Consider the following 23,932-nt stretch of genomic DNA (forward strand, 5'->3'; position numbering starts at 1 on the left):
CTCTTCTTGATCAGGCCAGAAGTCAGAAAACAAAGCGTTAAAATCTATACAAGTCTTTTCAAAATTTTCCGCTTCGCTGGTTTCTATTATCAGTCCCAGCTCTTCGTAATCTTTCACATCTAAAGGTATTATTTCCTCAGTATTTGCATTTTGCAGCTTTTTCTTCTCTTCTGCTGTTCTTTTGATAATCTTCACCTCATCACCTTCGTAAAGAGATCCCATTAAAAAAAATGGAGACAGAAAGATTAGAAGTGAAAAGAAGAAAATTAAAGAGAAGATTTTCTACTACTGTACTTCGATGAGTGCAGGGACTGAGTGGGGAAGTACTGGAATATATATTGAGGGGAGCAAAGCTAAGGTTTTTGGATTATATGCGTGCATGCATGAGTCAGCACATAATCGGACACAAACCTCTCACTCTTTTTTCTTCCTCAAAATTGTCTTGAATTTTTAATACTTGAGAAGGCATTAATTTGCTTTTTCTTTTTCATGCAAAAATTAAAAGGTTTGATAATCTGATTACATTTATTGAGAACTAAAATCTGATTACATGTATTACTATTAAAATTTCTACTAGAAGTGATTGAAGATAGATAGAGACGAAGCTGGCTAGCTAACTCTTGTCCGTTACGAGAATAAAATTATATACTATATTAAATTTAATGAAGTTTGTCTAAAATAATAGAAGTAATTAGGTAGTTTAGAAAAGGTCATCATGACATCATATTAAAGTTATATAAAATGATACAATAATGCATTACAACGTAGCAGGGCGGCCCTTCCATAAAGCAAGTAAAACAACCGCATTAGGCCCCATATTTGTGGGGGGGCCCATTTTTTGTTATACCTAATAGACTCCATATAAGTTTAAAAAAGAGTTTTGTAAATTAAAAAATTTTGATTTCTTTCTTTAATAAAAATAGAGAAGAAGGATTTGCAACTGCTGTGATTTCTATCAAGGAAATTACATTTGAAATGAATATCGAACCCGAATTTCGTAAGAAACATGTGATATATAGGAAGTAACAATTTTGATACGAATGTTGATAATAAAATCTCAAAATATTTCGAAGAGTCCTTTAGAGTTGATTACTTTTATACATAATAGACAAGGCTATTTTTTCACTTCAAAATAGATTTAAACAATTCGAAATATATGAAAATATTTTTGGTTTTCTATTTGGCAGTAAAACTAAGATCACTAGATGTTGGAAATTTGAAAAAATATTGCCTTAATCTTGAATGTTCCTTAAAGCATAATAATCAATTCAATATTGATGGTTTAGATTTATTTTCTAAATTAAAAATATTAAGGAAAATAGTACAATTAGAAGATAGCAGTTTAAATGATACACTTAATCAAATAAAAATATTTAATTCTTTTCCAAATGCCTAAATTGCTTATGAAATAATGTTCATAACTCATGTTACCGTTGCTTCAGCGGAAAGAAGTTTTCAAAATTAAAATTGATAAAATCTTACCTAATAACAACAATGTCGCAAGAAAGGTTAAATGGATTAGCTATATTGTCAATTGGGAAATACTTATTAGGAGTTATTGATTATAAGAAAATTATTAATAACTTTGTATATAAAAAAAGTTAAAAAATAGACTTCAAATAAATAATAATAAAATTTTAAAAATTTAAAGCCCCTCGTAAAGTTTGGCTTTAGGCCACAAAATTGGTCGGGCCGCCCTAACAATGTAGAGAGATTATATATTACATGATCAACGTACTTTTAACATGTTGTAACATGTTACATGTTGTACTTTTCAAGTTACTAACTGCACTTATTATATACGATTTACTTATAACTATTTTATAATTAGTGATCTACTGATGTAATACAAGTTTGCACCACTAGTGAGTGAAAGTTAAACTCTTATCTTACTAAGTATTACTTCCATTTGTTTCAAATAGAGATTCTCACTATTTTCATATTAGTTTGTTTCAAAAATATTGACACCTTTCAATATTTCCTTAATAAGAAGCACGTATAGCCTCATAAATGCTATGACAGATTTCAGACCATAAGTTTCAAAATTTTTACAGTCACACAAATGATATAACTTATTTAAGATTACATATCTCAAAAGTCTCCTCTTATTTATTTAAGTTTGTGTCAAGTCAAACTAAAACGATCTTTTTAAAACGAAGGAATTAGTTTAAATAGTTTGAGGAAGAAATCAATTCAAAAATTTAGGAAATGGACCAAAAGAGAGGGCTAAAAACGTCATTTACTGGAACGGGAAATAGCACATAGGAGTAGCATAAACCTGTAATCCCCAACAGGCAAAAGTAGAAGTCTCCAAAAAAACACCGACCACTTTTTGGGCACATGGATGAAATTTACAATGTGAAAGGCTGCTTCTTGTTTTTGGTATTTTGTGAGTTTTAGAGCTTATACAAGGTTTTGCATGGGAGCTAATCACTCGTACTACACAAGTGGCAGTGAGTGTCTAGAATACTCTTTAGGTGTCAGTTTGTCTAGAATACTGTAAGTGACCTCGATCGGTTTGTTTCTTTTTAGTAATGAACTCGTACTTCAATTTTGGTGGTTCTGTAATTGTAATGGCATGGCGTCAGTCTTTTGATTTTTCTAGTACTCTGAAACAGTACGCGTACGAGGAGATAGTCTAATAAATTCGAGGAAGAAATGTGGCAGTCTTTGGTTTATATAGTGCCACTGAAAATTTGGATTGAATACAGTGGTAAAAGTTTGCATCCAATTCTTATAATTGCGCTGAATTAATTATGATACTCAGTGCCACTACTGGTACAAGTTCTACGATGCCTTAACTAGCTGGACAGAGGCGAAACCAGGATTTGAAGCTAATTGGTTCGGGATTCTATCCATTCTAAGTTATTGGGTTCTAAATTAATAATTTATACATATTCAATTAAATTTTAAAAGCAAATATAGAGTTTGAACCAAAGCTACTAGATTCGGTCGAACCCCATCCAAAGCTCTAGCTCCGTCCCTGATTCTGAACGCTCCACTTGTTTCGCTCGTTTTCTCTTTCCTTCTAACTGCGAAAGATATTACGACAAATTGAAATTGTGTATCAGTGATCATTGATCTTGTGACATAAATAAGATTGACGTTCATGATTGCGACCACCTTGTGTGTTGCTACCCTTGCTTCTCTGGCTACACTAAAGAACTCTTCAAAAAGGACCATAGGTTTCTGTCTTGGAAGGTTCGATAAAGCTTTAGAGAAAATATATTGTGTTGCAATTGGACATCCAAATGAAAATATATATGGGCTTGGACATCTATATGGGCTTCCATTAAGTTGCAATTGGTGTATTGTGTTACACAAACTTCCATATATATATATATATATATAGAATAACAACACGTGCTAGCAACATATGGACTAGATCATCCAAATGAAAGAAAAATATTATAACATATGAAGAGGATCATATAACTAAGATACCATTTATAAAGGACCACCGAACGGAATATATCTCCCCACAATATAAACATACAGATCCACCATATATACAATATTACATATTTTCAAGAAAATTACTCCTGTACACTTACATATATACAGTCAACGAACAAAATTTATCACCTATCAACCACCTTACATCAAAATTGCTAGAGCGACATCCTTGCATAATATACAAGAAAAATTCAAACTTGCCTCTATTGCTAATTACCGTCCAAAACTTGTGTCTTCTTTTTCTAGTCAAAATTTTCTTTTATCTTTTTCTTTTGGATAGGTTATAGTAAAAAAGTTCACATTCAGCCGTTAAAATTCCTTTCATTTACAGTTCACAATTAAGGAAGGTTCAAACCATAGCAGTCAGGCGAGAGTTCTGGCAATCAAAGCCTTCCACTCTATTTGTTGCTTGAGTTGCCTTAAGTCTTGTCCTTGCGCATGAGCTTCCTTTACAACTCGACGATGGAGAAGGTGAAGCTGAAGTAGATGGACTTGGTGATGATGATAAAGTACAGGTTAATTGCTTTCCATAGTTTGCAAAGTACACATCATGAATTAATGGATTCATCGCTCGGCTAGGTGGTGACCCTGTGAAGAATGGAGGGGATGATGACAAGAGCGATGCTGATCGCATTGCAGCTACGCCATCCTGTTAGACCACATAGGAACTTGGATGATCAATTTTAGAGTTTCCAATTGAATTAATTAAGTAATTAACAGAAGACACATTTGAAACAGTGTTACAGCTACCAACAAAACAGCAGCAGGTTAAGTGTACAAAGGCCAAAAAAGGTATGTGGGACAGTTGGTAAGTAAAAAAGATGATCTATACAGTCAAAGAGTATTCTGGTAGTGCACATTTAGTACTCCGATAAAGTTTGATATCAGGAGGACAGTTAAAAACATTTAAGGCAATGAGATTTACTGTGTTGAATGCCTATTGAGGACACAAGCTGTGGAGGTTTGCGACCATATATCATGTGATTCACACATCAGTTATTCCTACATTTCCATTTTCCAATAATTGCCATGACAAGCAAACAACTTGATAGAAATGGTAACTAACCTGCGATAAAACGTTAAAATACACTGATCGTGTAAAAGATCTATATACTACTACCATGTTTAAACTTAAGTTATCAAAGGGACTTTGCAGAAAGCACTGCAGGCAGTTTGCAACACGGTATTGTTGTTGTGAATGTAAGATCGCATCGTCCTAAAGTTTGAAATCATCAACAATTGGCAGATGAATATGTTGATTTTCAGAGTGACAAACTACATATAGTTGCAACTATATCCTGCATAACAGGGACTCTCCATTCTTCTACCTTACCCTCTGACATGGAAAGCCTTTAAGAAAAAACTAATTCAAATTTATACTACAAGATTTATCATGTATAAATTGCCTTAAATCTGAAAATGTACATATAATTTCGTGGGAAAATGCTTAGTGAAATAATAAGAATATCATGCAATCCTTGAAAAATTAGGTCAATTTTTCATGACAAATAATGTGAATATTTTTTTTTTTGGCAGTAATTATAAGTCGGGTGATCATCCCATAAAGAGTGACACAAAGAAACGAAAGCAACAAACAAAGAGTTTCAAATCCATAGAGATTACATTGCAATGTGCTCAGGCCAGAAATATATAGAAAGTCCCCTACCTCTTTTAGGATGAGATCAAAAAGTTCTATTCCAGCTTTTGAATCCAAGGTTTCAGCTTGATTACTGTTAATCCTCCATTAAAAAACCCGGAATTAATTACAGAATTAAGGGTAACCAATTAAAAATATGGACAAAGAGAAAGAGATCAAATCACCTCAATTTGGAATGACAAATTGGATGCCTTACTCGACGAGGTTTGGGACAAACAACTTGAATCATAGTATTAATGCCGCAATTCATCGTTAGAAATTAATCGGCCCAGAAAACTTCAATCGGCGGCAAGGGAAAAGCAACGGTCCATGGCTCTTGAAGGTGGCCAGTGGTGTTGGGAAAGTAAAAGGTGTAATTAACAAGAACTAATTAGTATAGTAATTAATTTTGGCAATCCCTGCTTTCCGAGGAATAAGCTTCTCGTACGGGGAAATACACATTTTTGGGGGAAATAATTAATCTTCATTGATTAATAAATATAATTCTAGGAATCTATCTATCTATATTATATTAAAAGGAAGGTAGTGAAGCATGAAGTTAAGCCAAGTGGCAAGCCAAAAAAAAAATCACTTGACAATTTTAAGATAAACATTAAAAATTTAAATTATAAATGAAAACATAATTAATGGAAGTAGTAGTTTAATAAGAATTATTTTTTACTTATGATACAAATCTTTATTTTATTATTAAATATAGATTTTAATCTGGAAAATAAATACCATATAGTAGTATAATTTAATTAATTCTTTTTTGTATAATTATGGTAGGGACGAATTAATTAATTAATTGATCAATCTTTGTAACTCTCCTTATTTTGGTACAATATATATTACTGTAAGTATCTTTAATTAAAATTTTGTGTATAATTCAGTTATGGTAGGTATCCATTTTTGAGAAAGAATCATAAATTTTCATTTTGTATCATACACATTAATTTTAAGTTGAAATAATAATTCTTTATTTAGTACAAGCTTTGTATCTGACCTTATTTGGGTAAAATATACATTACTGCATGTATCTTTAATTAAATTTTGTGCATAATTCAGTTATGGTAGGTATCCTTTTTTGAGAAAGAATTAATTAAATTTTCGTTTTTTATCTTACACATTAATTTTAAGTTAAAATAATAATTATTATTTAGTACAAACTTTTTATCTGACCTTATTTGTGAAAAAATATGCATTATTATAGGTATCTTTAATTAAATTTTATGAATAATTCAATTATGGTAGAAATCCTTTTTTAGAAAGAATTAATTAAATTTTTATTTTGTATTTTACATCTATATTATATTAAAGGAAATAGTATTAAAAATAAACAAGAGGACAAAGGAAAAAGATAAAAAAAATTAAAATTGGTGGTTAACAAATTTTAATTAACAAAAAAAAAAACGAAGGTTGAAAATTCAAAAAAGCCCAAAGCTAAAAGAAAATGAAGATCTGTATCCTTTCTTGATCACACTTGCTCTTACATATATATTTATACATACTTTTTTAAAAAATTAGGATTTCAGATGCTTACGATGGTCTTTCCTTAGAAATCTTTATTTAAGCAACTTTTGCTTATGTTTGACTTCTCTACATTGCTTAGGGTTTAGCTTCCACACAAACTACTGCAAAATATGGCTCCAATCTATAACTATATATCAGTAAAATATCAATGTCCAAAATGAATTGGAATTTGAAGACCGTGTTGTTAGATTATGGCACGTTCTAGACCGTGAGAAACCAGAAAATCCTAACTCAATTGAATTAATTATTCAAGATGAAAAGGTGCATACTCTTTTAGCAGCTATTATTTTTTCATGTCTTTTGAGTTGTAATGTATTTTCTTCAAATTTACGCCTTACTAACTTAAATTTCTTTCAAATTTTTTTGTTTTAGGGAGATAGAATTCAAGCAACTATTGGAAGAGTTGTTATGCGTATTTTCAAAATAAAAATATATGAAATGGGATTGTATATTATGAAGAACTTTGTAGTTGGACCAAACAATCTGAAAATTAAGACCAACAAACATAAATTGAAATTGACGTTTTCTCATAAGACGAGTGTGGATGAAATTAATGATCCACAATTTAGTTTGAATATCTTCAGCTTTAAACTAAGCGTATTTCTGGAAAATGCACTGCAATATGTCCATGAGCATTTGCTACAATAATGTTCCCTTAAGCACATGCTTCATATCAAGCAAATTATAAAACATCATTATTTTTCGTGGAACATTCATATCAAGCAAATTGTATAGTGTCATTATTTTTTATGGAACATTCATTAGGAGATGGAATGAAAGTTTTACTGGAGTCTCAAAATATTTTTAATGTTTGGTTGTAAAGATGGTAGTAACACTAATATATTAAACTTTACGGTGTAGATCGTTCTTTTTTATTATCCGCGCATCGTGCGGGTTCTAATACTAGTATTATATTGAAATGAGGGTAGTGAAGCATGAGGTCAAGCCAAATGGCAAGCTAAAAAGAAGTCACTTGACAATTTTAAGACAACATTAAAAATTTGAATTATAAAAGGAAACATAATTAATGGAAGTAGTAGTTTAATAAGAATTGGTTTTTACTTATGATACAATCCCTATCTTATTATTAAATATAGATTTTAATCTGGAAAATAAATAACGTAGTATAATTTAGTTAACCTTTTTTTGTATAATTATGGTTGGGACGGATAATTAATTGATCAAGCTTTGTAACTAACTTTATTTTGGTACAATATATATTGTTGTAGGTATCTTTAAATAAAATGTTGTGTATAATTCAGTTATGGTAGGTATAAGTTTTTGAGAAAGAATTAATTAAATTTTCGTTTTGTATCTTACACATTAATTTTAAGTTGAAATAATAATTCTTTATTTAGTACAAGCTTTGTATCTGTCCTTATTGGGTAAAATATACATTGTTGCAGGTATCTTTAATTAAATTTTGTGTATAATTCAGTTATGGTAGGTATCCTATTTTGAGAAAGAATTAATTAAATTTTTGTTTTGTATTTTACACATTAATTTTAAGTTGAAATAATAATTCTTATTTGGTACAAATTTTGTATCTGCCCTTATTTGTGAACAATCTACATTACTATATGTATCTTTATTTAAATTTTGTTAATAAGTCAGTTATGATAGATATCCTTTTTTAGAAAGAATTAATTAAATGTTCGTTTTGTATTTTACATCTATATTATATTAAATGAAATAGTATTAAAAACGAACAAGAGGACAAAGGAAAAAAGATAAGAAAAATTAAAGCTTGCTGGTTAACAAATTTTAATTAACAAAAAAAAAGAAAGACGAAGGTTTAAGATTCAAAAAAGCCCAAAGCTAAAAAAATGAAGATCTGTATCTTTTCTTGATCACACTCGCTCTTACACACTAATTTACATTTATTTTTTTAAAAATTTAGATGCCTACGATGGTCTTTCCTTAAAAATCTTTATTTAAGCAACTTTTGCTTAGGTTTGGCTTCTCTACATTACTTAGAATTTAGCTTCCGCACAAACTACTGCAAAATATGACTCCAAACTATAACTATATATCAACGAAATATCATTGTCCAAAATAAACTAGAATTTGAAGGTTTGTGTTCTTAAATTATGGCACGTTCTAGACCGTGAGAAACCAGAAAATCCTAACTCAATTGAATTAATTATTCAAGTTGAAAAGGTGCATACTCTTTACCATCTATTATTTTTTCATGCCTTTCAAGTTGTGATGTATTTTCTTCAAGTTATGCACCTTACTAACTTAAATTTCTTTTCAAATTTTTTGTTTTAAGAAGATCGACTTTAAGCAACTATTGGAAGAGGTGTTATGCATATTTTCAAAACAAAAATATATGAAATGGGATTGTATGTTATGAAGAACTTTGTGGTTGGACCAAACAATCTAAAATTAAGACCAACAAGCATAAATTGAAATTGACGTTTTGTCATAGGACAAGTGTGATGAAATTAATGATCCACAATTTAGTTTGAATATCTTCAACTTTAGAACTATGCGTATTTCTGAAAAATGCACTGCAATATGTCCCTGAGCATTTGCTACAATAATGTTCTCTTAAGCACATGCTTTATATCAAGCAAATTGTGTAGCATCATTATTTTTCGTGTAACATTCATATCAAGCAAATTGTGTAGTATCATTATTTTTTATGGAACATTCATTAGGAGATGAAATGAAAGTTTTACTGGAGTCTCAAAATATTTTTAATGTTTAGTTGTAAAGAAGGTATTAATACTAACATATTAAACTTACGATGTAAATCATTCTTTTCAATTATCCGCGCATCGCACGAATTCTAATACTAGTCAACAATAATAAAATAAACATCAGTTTTTTATAAGTAATGGAGTACTAGATAATCTTTGAGGGGCCTGATTTAACTCTTTCTTTTTCTTTTTTCGTTTATCTCATTGATAATTGTGATGTAAAATTATTACATTCTAGTATTTGATATTTAGATTTAAACTAGGTAAGGAGAATGAAACCTATTGTGGAATATATCATTCCATTCCTCTTTATGTGAATCTTGTGTTAATTTTTAGTAAAATCCAATTACAATTTTACTGAAAATATATTGAGTAGGGAATGGGAGCTGTATTGCTCATACGTGCAATACTTGTCACCCTGCTTCTATTTTCTCGTAGGCTGTCAAAACATTAACACGTAAAATAACTCAAACGAACTGTAAATAACATGTACAAATGGAGCCAATGAATTAAGGGGTCGTTTAGGAGGATGTATTAGGGAAAATAATATAAGTATTAATTTTGATATCATTAATCCCTTATTTGGTAGTATTTTTCAACATTTACTATTGTTACATATAGCAAACTATAGCATTAGCAATACCATGGTTTTTAATACATGGATAAACATGTATAAAGATTGATCTGTCTTTTCAAAACCTTTTCCAGATTCTTTCTAACGCATGTGGAGTTTATTTTTGTAATTTTTAAAAAAATTAGGAAATACATATTATTTTTAATATACCAAACTATGACGACCCAGCCAGTCGTCTCATGAGTTACCGCTCCGTTTTTCCCATTTCTGCCTCTTATTGCTTTGTCTATCGGTTCTATATGTGACCAGGTTGGTTGGCTCAAGTTCAGAAATGATTTGGTAATGTTTTCAAAGCATGGGGAGGAAGAGGATGGCACAAGATGATAATGGCAGGCTAGTGGAGAACCATGGTTCTGTTGAAATGAAGAAAGAGAAAAAGAAAAGAAAAATGAATAAAAAAAGAGAAAAAATTAGTATTAAGTTTAAGTAGTTAGAGTATCCAATAGGAAATTGACACATGGACAATTAAATTAGTTTTAAGCTATTTTTTGTGCCTCACGTGCATCTAGGAAATGAACTTTACTTTTTATGCCAGGTCATCACTCAATAGGGTATTAAATTCATTTAAGATTAGAATACGTGGGTAAAAGGTCGGCCGTAAAGTTTAGGTGTGTAAATGATTTTTTCTGACAAGTTTAATGGGTACTTTATGCATTTTCTCACTTATATATTGATTTTGCAGCATGCTGTACTTACTGAATTTCATGATGTGGATTTATGTGTTTCTCACTGCTCGGTCTTTATTTACCTTTATTACTTACTGAGTTGGTGTAATCACATTACTCCTTGTACCTTGTGTGCAGATCGAGGGGTTGCTGGACGTGATAGCTAGCACTGATTCTTCCATCTGTCGCAGATATTCAGAGTTGGCAAGGTAGCTGCATGACGATCACAACCTTCCTCTTCTCCCTCTTATCTTCCTTAGACTATATTAGTGTTGTCCAGACTGTAATAGTCTTAGTTGTTATCGGATAGTCCTTAGTAGATGCTCGTGACTTGTGACACCCCGATGTCAGGCTTTTGTTTCTTTCTGCACTTTGTTATTTAGACTTATGCTGTGATGTTTTATTAATTAATAGCTTAAAACATCTTTATTATGAAATGTCTAATTGTTTTGGGATTGTGTCGGCTGGCCTAGTTCCATGATAGGCGCCATCACGACCTGGTTAGTTTTGGGGTTGTTACAACTAACGAGCTATGCGTATACAATAAAATCCAAGGGACCGATTTTATGGTTATTTCGGGGCTCCAAAGATGCACCTCCTAAAGGCCGAGGCAGGGCTCGAGGTGCGATCTCGTAGAGTTTTAAAATGCTTGGCTCAGAAGCAATATGGATCGACGGCTGCCATAGAAAAGTGGGGGGTTCCCTAGGCATCTGATGGAAGTTGGCAAGCTGATGTGCGCCCATACCGAGGCATTAAATAGCTGTATCAATCTCATATCTTTGTAATAAATACACTTGTACCATACTAGGATTCCCCTGATCTATAAAAGGGTTCCTTATCATTTTGTAAAGATATCTGATACTCAACATTGAATACAAGAACATTCTCTTTGCTCTCTAACTCAAACACTCTCTATTTGGCTCTATTGCTTGTCTCTATTGCTTTATTTACATTCATTTTATCTCATAAATTGTTTTTCATTTATTGCTTATTATTGATCATAAAGAGCCGCAATCACAGCCCCAAAACTGTTAATCCCCAATCAATTGCCCTTAGCCTAGTGTCCGGCTCGACCTCAAGGCCCGTATATGCCAGCTCGAGGCCCTGATCTCCAGCCCTTTGGTTTGATCATTATATTATCTACAAGCTCTTATTTTATCTATTTCCTAAACAACTAGCATAAAAATAGATCACGTATTTTTAGAACCACAAAATCAAATCTAATTATAATTACTATTTTCAAGGTAAATAGTTTGGCGCCCACCGTAGGGCTAAGAATAATAGTGATTATTTTCTTGCCGGTTTACTACATAACACAAGTTACCTTTCACACTTTTTCTTGTCCAAGATCTTTTGATTTCAGGTTGGAATGTCTAACTTAATAAACGCACGTGAAAACAATAATCTTGAAGACCATGGAGAAAATGGAGTGGATGTTCCAGGTGTTGGTGTACCACCACGAAACCCTGAGAACTTACCGGAACCAATTCCCGCGGACATGGTCTCACACGACGCTCAACATGTCAAAATAGGCTCCAACGCCAACAGGAGCATACACTAAGGAGACCAACAAGAAGCTCCGAAAACCCCAGCTAGGGAAGAGCAGGAAGTTAGCCTTCACGTTATTTTTAAAATGTTACAGGCACAACAGTTGGAGATTGCTCAGCTGCAAAGTCACCAGAAAACTCCCAGTACAGTAGCACCGGGAATGGCTCCCCCAGCCGAGCAAGTACCGATAAGATCAAGTAACAATGGGTTGGCAGCCGACCCCGCCCTCATAAAGATGCTCGAGGACCTCACAAAGAGGATCGAGGAGAGAAAAGGATAGAAGCCAATGATAAGAAGGTAGAGACTTACAACTCTAGGGTTGATCAAATTCTGGGCTCACCCCCGGTCCTGAAGGGTGTAGATTCGAAGAAGGTCGTACAAAAGCCATTCCCGCAGGAAACTACTCCAAAACCCATTCCAGAGAAGTTCAGGATGCCCGACCTTCCGAAGTACAACTAAACCTCGGACCCCAACGAGCACGTCACTGCTTATACTTATGCAGTGAAGGGCAACGACCTAAAGGACGGTAAGATCGAGTCCGTCCTACTGAAAAAGTTCGGATAAATGCTCTCTAAAGGGGCAATGATGTGGTGTCACAACCTGGCCCCAAACTCTATAGATCCATTTGCCATACTGGCAGATTCATTCATAAAGGCACATGCTGGTGCCACCAAAGTAGCTACGAGGAAATCCGACGTCTTCAAAATCAAGCAAAGGGAGAACAAGATGTTGCGAGAGTTCGTATCTCGCTTTCAAATGGAACGAATGGAACTACCACCAGTCTGCGATAACTGGGCGGTGTAGGCCTTCACTCAAGGTTTGAACGAGCGAAGCTCGGTAGCTTCAAAGCAACTGAAGCAGAACTTAGTCGAGTATCCCGCCGTGACTTGGTCGGACGTCCACAACCGATACCAGTCAAACATCAGGGTCGAAGACGACCAACTAAGAGCCCCTTCGGGCTCAGTATATCCTAGCAGGCTTCTGTCAAAGGAGCCAAAGCCAAATACAGAAAGATACCAACTATACACTGAAGATAGAAGAAACGCCCCGAGGCACAACATACCCCGCAATGACCGAAGAATAGATCGAGGCCAAAACCCTCGGGGACTCGTCAGCAGAACCGGGTTCGATAGGCATACAACGCCGATGGAGGCGCGTCACTTGTCGGAATACAACTTCAACATTGACGTTTCAGACATCATATTCTCCATTAGTAAAATCAGAGACACCAAGTGGCCGAGGCCTGTACAATCGGATCCTTCACAAAGGAACCATAACTTAGTGTGTGAATTTCACAGCACATATGGCCACAGGACAGAAGATTGCCGACAACATTGGGAAGAAGTACCCTGACTATTTAGCAATGGTCATCTCCGAGAATTCCTCAACGATCGAGCCAAAAACCAGTTCGGGGAAAGGGAGGCAACTAAGAAGAATGAAACTGATGAGCCACAACATATCATCCACATGATCTAGGGAGGCATCGACCCTCCACAAGAACCCATGATCAGAAGAACAAACATATCCATCACCAGAGAAAAACGAACTCGAGGTTACATACCCAAGGACGCACTCACGTTCAGTGACGAGGACATCGAGACCTTGTCTCAGCCTCACAACGATGCATTGGTAATCTCTTTCCTTGTAAATACATCTCAAATTAAACGTGTACTTGTGGATCTAGGTAGCTCGACCAATATTATCAGGTCGAGGGTCTTGGACTACTCGACCAAATCGTACCCACCTCTCGAGTCCTCAACGGGTTCAACATGGTGAGCGAAACAACGAAAGGGGAAATCACCCTCCCGGTCAATGTGGCCGGCACGACCCAAAATGCCAAATTCCATGTCATCGAAAGAGACATTAGGTACAACGCCTTGTTCGGGAGACCGTGGATACACTGCATGAGAGCAGTACCATCCACCCTCCATCAAATGTTGAAATTCCCAACAAAAGATGGGATAAAAACCATCTACGGCGAGCAACATGCAGCAAAAGAGATGTTCGCAGTGCATGATGTGGCACCAATACCAATACCTCCACCACCGAAGGAGCCAAAGGATAAATGAATAATAAAATAGTAACAAGATACATCCTCGGCCAAGCCCGATCGAACGAAGCAAAGGACCATATTGCATCCTTATAACAAACAATCGAAACATATCAGGGCTCAAAATACCGCCAGCACTAAGGTATGATTGTCTTATTTTTTCTTTATCTACATTTTTGTACTAACCTAAGTGCAGGTATCCGATTGAAATGTCCGAAACACTTTACAACTCGAAGGCCTTAGGTTCCAAAAGCATACGTTGCACTCTTTTCTTTCGATCGGGTTTTTATCCCAAGAAGGGTTTTACCTGCAAGGTTTTTAATGAGGCAACACCTATATGCTACCTAAGGAAGACTCGACAAGTATTCAAGGCTTCTGTTCAATCAACCTCGAATACTAGGGGGCATCCCCACCCCCCCCAAAGAACATCTCCTCGGAGAAGCCAAGATGTGCTAAGTGGGGTCTCGATAGGAAAATGATGTACCAGGACAAACGGTCTAACGAACCATGACCGTATAGAATAACCGAGCCCTTAACAGCGAAAACATGTATACTTGTACCAAGTAATCGAAGAATACTTTCCATCAAAGCATTTTGCGTTTCAAAAGAGCCCACTATTTTTTACAAAAATGGCTCCAAAGCCAAAAAACGTCCCAAACACTCGGGGACTGGCGTCAAAAACTCATAAGCCCTCAATGAGGCAACATCAAGTTTGCAAAAATAGCTTCAGAAGCCGGAAACGTCCCGAACACTCAGGGACTAGCGTTAAAAACTCAAAGCCACATGACCTCCGGGTCGGAAACTCCAAACTCGCAAGCCTTCAATGAGGAAATACCAAGTATACAAGAAACGACTCCCGAGCTAGAAAATTTTTGATGACTCGGGGACTGCCGCCGACGGCCACCCCCATCGACTTATCAAAAACCCAAGACCATAAGACCCCAAGTGGGCAGCCTTGGTCTCGTAAGACCTATATAAGGCAATGACAATATCTGTAAGACCTCAAGCAAGGCATGAACGACACTTGTACCAAGTAACGGTATTTGTAAGACCTCAAGCAAGGCATGAGCCATACTTGTACCAAGTGACTAAAACTGTAAGACCTCAAGTAAGGCATGTAAAAATTTGTAAGACCTTACAAAAGGCATAAACCCGATCTTAAAGTTAAGGCTATCTATCGAACTTGTAAGACCCCTAAAAAGTCATACCCTCGATATAGACGCTGAAGCTACTTCACTCGGGGACTGAAAGGCTCCGGCAAAAATGCAATGACTACGGTCACAAGGCTGTACCAGCCAAACTAACGCGACTCGGGGACGCCCGACCGTCGCTATAAAATCACAAGCCTTCAATTACTTCGAAAGTACTTCGAAAAGAACCGGTTAAATAGGCTACCCTTGACATAGGCAAAAGAGCTTCAACAATGTTAGCGCCAAACTGTAGGCTTCGAGATACTTAGTCACCGAGCCAAAACCTCCCGAGGTGCTCATTCACTACCATATAACAACTCACAATCGAGGTTTTTATGGAACTGTCGAAGAGTCAGGCAAACATAACCCTAAAAAGTCCTTAACGAGGGAAAAATAAAGCCTATATTAGAGGTTGTACTGACCCAATGCATAAGAGCCACTGATGCCAGCCCGTACAAAAGGTCGTATTGACCCAATGCGTAAGAGCCACCGTCTCCAGCCCATATAAATGTTCGTATCGACTTAAAGCGTAAGAGCCACTCCCGCCAACTCATATAAAGGTCGTACCGACCAAACGCGTAAGAGCCTAAGGGCCAACTTTAAATTCAAAAACTTAAGGGCCAATGAGCTCGAGTCAAAACCCGACTCGGAGACTAAACCCGAAACAGTTAATTGAATATGCCTAAGAGTAAAAGCATAAGAGCTTAAACACTGCTTATACTAAAGGTCGTATTGACCAGATGCATAAGAGCCTGCGGGCCAGCCTAACTAGCCCCAGGCCGTACTACAAACCTAAGGGTTCTTTTAACTCAAAGACCAGTTCGTCTGGATAATGGCTGATAAACATCAAAATAAAAGGAAGTACATGAAAAAAAAAGCTGCAAGGCTCCTTTTTGTACACATATGTGAAAGAATACAAGCTCCATTTACAATGTACTTTGAAAGTACTATATACAAAATCATAAAAGGAAAGGCCTAATCTACGTCCCTCTCAGGGACTATGACCTATCGGTCTCTTTCTTGCTATCTTCGGCATCACACAGAAGGAACTTAACATCATATTCATCTGCCTTTGCCTGCTTTATCTCTTCCGAGAGATCAAAGCCCCTATCATAGATCTCCACGAGGGTTTCCTTTCAAGATTTGCACCGTACATACTCCTTACTTCTGTGCTCACAGTCGAGAGCCCTTCTTAGCTTAGCTCGAGCATCAACAACGTCCTTCAAATAGACCACCACTTTCTTGTCAGCCTTAGTTCGGCTCATTATGGCCTCGGCCCGAGCATCTACAATCTCTGCCTTCATCTTTAAAAATTCTGATTCGAGCCTTGCAATCATGCTCGCTCGGACCGGGCTGTTCGCACGAATGTTCCGGAACTACACCTCAAGGGCGGAGGCCTTGGCCAAAGTATCCTTCTGGGCCTCAACTTGGGCTTTTAGCTCGTTACGCTCATGCTTAACCTGGCCAAATTTTCCCCAAAGTCGTTCCAGGTCCTCTGTTTTTCTCTGCAACTGAAAGAGAAAAATATTAGCCTGCGAAAGCAGAAGGAGGAGCATGTATTGGCTCGGAACAAAGGGTACCTGTGTTTTGAGATAGTCCTCAAAGTTCCGATTTCAATCCGCCTCATGCCGCAGTTATGCCAGCTCATATTCCTTTTTCGTGCAAAGAAGTCTAAGGGATTTCTCCCCATCTAAAGCTTTCTGCAGCCTGGACTCACGGCAAAGCATCTTGAACTTAAGCTTGTCAAAGGCTTGCAAAAGAAAGCTCAATAAGAAAAGGAAGACATGAAACTGGAAAAAGCCTATACCGGCTACCAAAGCTTACTATGAAGTTAAGCCAGTGAGCCTCACTAAAGGTCGAGCGCACATTCGGTGGCTTAGTTTCCCCCGAAGTGCCTTCGGTAGGACAAGAGGGAGGTGACGGATGACCCTTGTCCCTCGAAGTACCTTCGACGGGAATGGGAAACAGCGACAAGGATGGAACTATTTTTTCAAGAATAAAGGCCTCCGAGGCCAGAAGCTCGCTGCGAGCATCCTCACACCGCGAAGACTCCTTCCGTTTATTATCAATCCTCGACCCTGAGGTCGGAAATCTCTCTCCTCCCAAGGGGACACGACCTCATCTCAGAAAATTCTCCAACACCTATGTTGGCGGAGTTAGTCCGCTGTAAAGAAAGTACCTTTCTGAGAACAAGCAACTATGCACCTACCATGATGTTTTACCTCCCATTTCCCCTTGTAAAATCTCCCCATTTGCACTTGTCATAAGCCGAGCAAGCTACCAGCTTACGAAACCATTCCGCCAGATCAGGAACCTCGTTCGGCAGCCAAGGGACCGCTACAGAAAGCAAAAAGAAGAACATCTTCACGGAGCTCGCCTCCACTATGTACAAAAATAGTAAAAGCACAAATGTACCACTTACGTGTGAAATTCCATTTCTTAGGAAATGGCAGAAACTCTCCAGGGATAATATCGACTGTCCGTGCTCTAACAAATCGAATTATCCACCCCCGTCCTCGTCCTCTTCGTCATTAACGGCTAGGGGCTGGGTAGATCGACGTCGTAGAATAATCAAGCCCCGGTAGTACAAAGGCCGATATAACATGACGAGATGACTAAGGGTGAATTCGAGCCCGGCCTTGTCTGCAAAGTACCTTATCATCAACACTATCTTCCAAAGGTATGGGTGAGCCTGTGCCAAAGTAACCTGATACCTTTTACAAAATTCGAGCATAACCCTGTCGAGAGGGCCTAATGTGAAGGGGTATGTATACACGCTCAAGAACCCCTTGACATGAGCCATAATGCTCTCCTCCGGGGAAGGTGCCTGCAACACCACCTCTCTCCCCTATCCACAGTCTTTTCTAGCTACCTCGAGATGCTCTTCCCTTATCGAGGAGATAAACCTTGACGGATGCTCCCAGTGTCAAAGGAAACCGGGAGGTTTCACTATTGAAAAGTCCCTCTTCGAGACAAAGCACCTCGATGCTAGCTCACTAGACACCGGCGGTGTACCACTAACCGAGCACGAAACTAAGGTAGAACCCTCTTCTTGACAAGCGGATGCAGGCACAACAGTCATAGTTATGGTAAAGCAAGGAAAGGGGAAATGAGAAAACACAGGTGAAAGCTCTGAGTTGAAGGAAACTTGGCGCATAAAGGAAAACCCCTTTAAAAAAAAGTCACCTAGTACAGTAGGGTTTCAAAAGAAGAGAAGGCAAGTACATATATAGAGCAAGCGGCGACTGTTCTCCTACCCTAAGGACCAATGAAATCTGACCATATCAGCACTATTTTCTTGGGACATGCACTGGTAAGGCCACCTCGGTCATTTCACGGTCATATCACTAAGTGATACCATCGCACCAGTACCCGGGAGTCATTCGACCCCGAGGGCTTTCAATCCTTGTAGGGTATCGACCTTGTAAAAAAGCTCGCCCCTATTATGAGATGGTACCTAATCTCAAAGGCCTTAAATGCTCTGAGCACACGTTCCAAAGAACCAACAATCAGAATTTGAAGACAAAGCAATAAAACATAACATTCAAAAACTGGAAGCAGAAAGAAAAAATATTGTATTCCCAAAAAATGCATGTACAAACAGGGAATCATTCACAGTCTTTCCCTAAGAAACCCTGACACAAAAAGGGAAAGGGACGACCTAAATCTACTCTTCACCCCTGAAGTCATCACCGGAACCCTCGTCCGAAGCATCCGAATAGGCAGTTTATTCCTCTATGATTCGTGCCTCCTCGATCTCGACCGAGAAATCGATGCCCTTGCCACTCACTTCCTCAAAGGCCTGCTTCTGTGCTTGCACACGAGAACGAGCAACAACTCGAGTCAGCTTCTGCTCGACCCCCGCTAGTATGTCTCGAGCCTTTTCATTCGCAGTAGCAGATATTTATTGTACGAGGATGCTTTTTCCTCTACCATAGACCTGGCCAATGACAGCGCAACAATCTCTGCCTTAGCACTCTTCAAGAGGTCTCTGGATGAAAACAACTCCATCTCATTGACAACTATCTTCTCCTGAAGACGCCCCACGAGAGCGTTCTTTGCCCAAACTACAAAAGGTAAAACAAGTCGATAAGTATCAAGTCAAAATAAAACGCAAGTTCACAAAATGCTGTACTACCTGCTCAATAAGGTTGTTTTTATCTCGACTCGTTTCTTCCAACGTTGCCCGGAGCATACTCAGCTCCTCCTCCTTCCGGGTGGAATGGGTCTCCGAATCCTTTAAACTCGAGGAAAGACCCTCGACTTCCTTCGTATGACCTATAAGCTCATCTCGCAGCTTGGAGACGGCATGATCATACCTCTTTAGCCTACAACAAAACAAAGAAGTCAGAGAAACAAAGAGAAATACTTGAAAGCACCAAAATATGTCAAGGTACTACCTGCCGTAGGCAACCCTCCACTTACTCGATGGCACCAGGAGCGTCAAGGCTAATATTCTCGCTAAATCCATCGAGGAAATTTCCGAGCTCTCCTTCTCCCTTCTGAGAGCCTCCCACTTTGGAGATGTTCAGGTCCTACGCATCCCTAAGCTCTCTGAGCGAGAATTAGGGACCCAGATTGAGCCCTCCCAGAACATCAAAGAACCCGAAGGACAAGTCATGCCCCCAAAGAGCTCCAGGCTCGGGCCTTTTGGAGCCGACAACAACAAGTTCCTGAGTAGGGACCGTGCCACATCTGGTCGAGGAATTAGGAACTGTATTTGTGCCCTCCTCTAGGTCCTCTAAAGCATGGGCGCGAGCCGAATCAGCCATTCTAGACTCGGCAGCCCTCAGCACAGACACTAGGGGCCATTAGTGTCCGACCTCTTCCTTTGTACCAAAAGGTTATCGTCATCCTCATCCTCGTCATCGGAACTTGCTCTGCAAGCTGAACATGAGAACTCGACCTCAGCTCGAGGCCTGCGAGATTTGGGCTTCTTTAATACAAGGGGCTCGGCAGCCGTCCCCTTTTTCCTCTTCTTACCCTTATCGGGATTAGAGGACTCTCCCTCGCCGGTAGGAGGCTGCCTCATCAACACTCCATCGCCAAGGCCTGCGCAAGCGTAGAAATCAAAATTTATCAGCACAGAGAATATAGGGAAGAAATATGAAAACATTATAGAGGCGGTGAGAATGGGCTTACCATGATTCTTGGCCACCCACTGCATTTTAGCCAACTCAGGCCAAAAACGCTTGCGATAGGGGAATAAGTCATTTAGTCCCCTAATCCACCCCAACAGGACCAGAACAAATTCGGGATACCAAGGGGCGGCTGCGTGAACAAAGGTAAAGTTAGGTTTTCGAGAATAAAATAAGAAGACAATAAATCACACACAAAGAAGAAGCACTTACGCTTCATGTTCCACTCCTCCGGGAACAACATTCATTCGGCCGGAATAATGTCCGAGGTCCTTACTCGAAAAAAATGGCTCATCCACCCCCCGATCCTTGTGCTTGTCGATACTCAAGAAAAAGGGTTTCAAAGATCGAGGGTGAAACTTGATCAAGCCTCGAAAAGATGGGAGTTGTACAGCCTGATCAGATGATCAAGGGTAAAAGTCGTACCCTTGACTTTGTTGGAAAATTAGCGAAGCATGTAAACTATCATCCAGAAAGAGGGGTAAATTTTGCAATGTGTTACCCGGTACTTACAACAGAAGTCAAGAATGACTGGGTCTATAGCCGGAGAAGAAGCGTTCGAGGAGTCGACAAGGCCCAAGGTAAACAGGTATGTGTATACATAAAGAAAATCGGCCGTATGGTCCGTTATGCTTTGTTGATATCCAATTTCCTTATATATTTTGAAATATACATAAATACCTTCAAAATAGAATATACATGCATATATAAGCATGCACAAGGTTTTTATAATTTTTTCATAATTTTAAGGATTTAAATTGATTTATTTCCTCCCCTTTTATTCATAACATCCCCAATAATTATTCCCCAAATTATTTTTATAGTAATTTAGTCTTTTAATTTCTATACCTATGCCAAACTATGGTTAATATATTTTTTATGAATTTTTTATAATTGCATTTGGTATTTTAAAGCTAAATTGGATATAATTGCAATATTAGCCAGTTTAATGTATAATTAAATTTTATATGCGTAAAATTGGTCCCTATATTTTTAAAATGATAAATATATATTTTAAATCATTTTGGTACATTAAACTATTTTCTAGAAATTGTTTGTTATTTATTATAAATTAATATAGGAAATATTGGCTAATTAAAGTATAGCCAGATTGGCATTTCAATTACAGCCTAAATTGAACCCAACCCCAACCCAATTTCCTATTAAAATACCTGACCCAAACCCTGAACACGTCTACCCGATCCAACACAAATTAAATCTTGGCCGTTGATCTCCCAGATCAACGACACGTATTAGTTCTTTCCTTTTTTAATTCCAAAGACCCCTAACCCTAGCCTCATTTCCAAATCCCACCGCCTCTGCATTCTCAGATCTCTCAACCACTCAACCTAACCCTAGCTCCTCTCACCCGCCGACCTCCCTCTCCGATCTTCTCTGGTGACCACCCTTCAACCCCTAAGCTTCCAATGGCTCCTACATTGCCATGCTCATCTTCTCTAAGGCCATCAATGGCCTTGGACCAGGCCGACTTCTATCTAGGGTTTGCTGTTTGGGCTGTTCTTGGTTACTCCGGTGTGATTTCGAGCAAGATCACACTGTATTTGTTATGATCTTTGAGTTTCTAAACAGGTTCTTTCATCTATACTTGGGTTTCTTCTGAAACCCTAACTTTTGCTTACAACTGCTAGATCTATGGTATTTTTAAATGATTCGAGTCTGTTCCTTTTATGTTTTACACTGTTCTTGAACCTCTTTTGCAAAAATTATCGATTTCAAGTTGTTTTCACTTTCTTCTAAAGTTAGGGTTTTTTCGGAACTGCTTCTACAATTTGTTTAAATCGATTCTTTATGTTTTAACATCTATCATTTGCATATCTCAACTGATTCTATGTTTTTACTACTTTTTCAACTCGCCTATGTTAGAGTCCCTAATTTTTCTAGGTTTTTCTTTGCTTGGTTCTGTGTGTTAGCATGACTATTCGATTTTATTAAGTTTCTGTGGTTACCTTGCTTCGAATATGTTCTGACTGAGTTCTTAGCCTAATTTATACCACCTCTATGTGATTATGTTCATCTTGATTGTTCAAGACTTGCCTCTTTCTATCGATATAGTTGACCCTGCCTATTTGCTACGTCTGGTTGCTCTTACTCTATTTATATGTTGAATATTGAATCATAACTTCCTCTTGATTGATTCTAGATTCCTTACTTGATGGTTTGATTGAAAGATCTTCTTTTAAAACCTAAATTTCTACCTCGTCTGTTGAAATTAACTGATTCTCCTGCCTTATTTGCTATGGTACTTTATTCTTACTGAACTATTTTCTTAATGGGAGCTTTCTGAACATAGCCCTAGTTGTCTACCCTATACTTACTGAGTTTGAATCTTTCTTTATTAGTCGTACACTGATTTCTTTCCTTATTTATCACTTGTTCTTACCGTTTGAGTTAATTCTCTTAGCTTAAAGGGAGTGTTTACCTTGATTTCCAGACTGACTGATTCTGAGTTCCTTAATTACTAATGGACTTTTATTTTTACCTTATTTGCTACCTGCTTTCGAGCTATAAATACCTTAGTCTTTCATTAACACAAGACACGAACACTCTTGGTTCAAAAACTATCTCTCACACTTAAAACTTTCTGCTCTCTTTTGTGCTACTTGCTACTGCTCTAAGTTAGACGGCTGCAATCCAAGGCTAACCATTGTGTTCTCCTATTTTTTCAGTCTACTTATTGTCTTCTTTACTGGTATGTTCTAGTTTCAATTTAAAGTTCCAACAACAATATGATTTTTTTATTGTTTCAGTTTATCCTGTTTCTAGTTTGCTTCTATTTGTGGTTTTGTTTTGAAACTTGTAGTTGATGTTTACATTATTAGCATGTTATATACTTCCCTTCATTAAGATCAGTATATTACCCCTCTATTTGTTTCTAAGCATGTTTATACCAATTATCTCTTACTTGTTATGTGTTTACCACCATGAATCCCCAAATCCCTATCACCCCTGTATGTGAGTTTGTTCTTTATGTCTGATTATGTGACTATGCCTGGTCAGCTGTTTCTGAGCTTGTCTATACCAGTTCCTAGACCTTTTTGTTTGATTAGGTGTTTACAATCAAGTGTTTTATGTATCCCCAAACCCTTTGACCCTTGTTTGTGACTACTGAACTTGCTTTGGTTCTATGACTACTGGTTGTGTACGAACCTGTCCTAAGGTGTTGTGTTTGACTTTTGTTCATTTCTTCAATCTCTTTTCAAACTGCCTCTGTGTTTTTACTAAATTACTTTCAAACTTTCTTCCTTTTAAATACAGTTTTTCACTAAAACCTTCAACTTGTGTCAAGCACTTTCACTCTATCCTAAGTCAATAAGTTCTGCCCCCTCTAGTATGTGTACTGCCTTGGAATATCCTTG

At 37.4% G+C, this 23,932-nt stretch overlaps 1 long non-coding RNA gene across 1 annotated transcript; it reads right to left on the reverse strand.

The window, feature by feature from the left end:
* Positions 1–3,432: 3,432 nt before the first annotated feature.
* LOC104224206 (uncharacterized) lies at positions 3,433–5,480 on the reverse strand. The gene is made up of 3 exons (XR_011405052.1): positions 5,278–5,480; positions 5,123–5,186; positions 3,433–4,105 (listed from the first exon to the last, which is right to left on the reverse strand). It is a non-coding gene; the product is annotated as an uncharacterized lncRNA (long non-coding RNA).
* Positions 5,481–23,932: the final 18,452 nt, after the last annotated feature.

The sequence above is a fragment of the Nicotiana sylvestris genome, chromosome 2 (assembly GCF_000393655.2).
Source record: "Nicotiana sylvestris chromosome 2, ASM39365v2, whole genome shotgun sequence".
NCBI classification, from domain to species: Eukaryota; Viridiplantae; Streptophyta; class Magnoliopsida; order Solanales; family Solanaceae; genus Nicotiana; species Nicotiana sylvestris.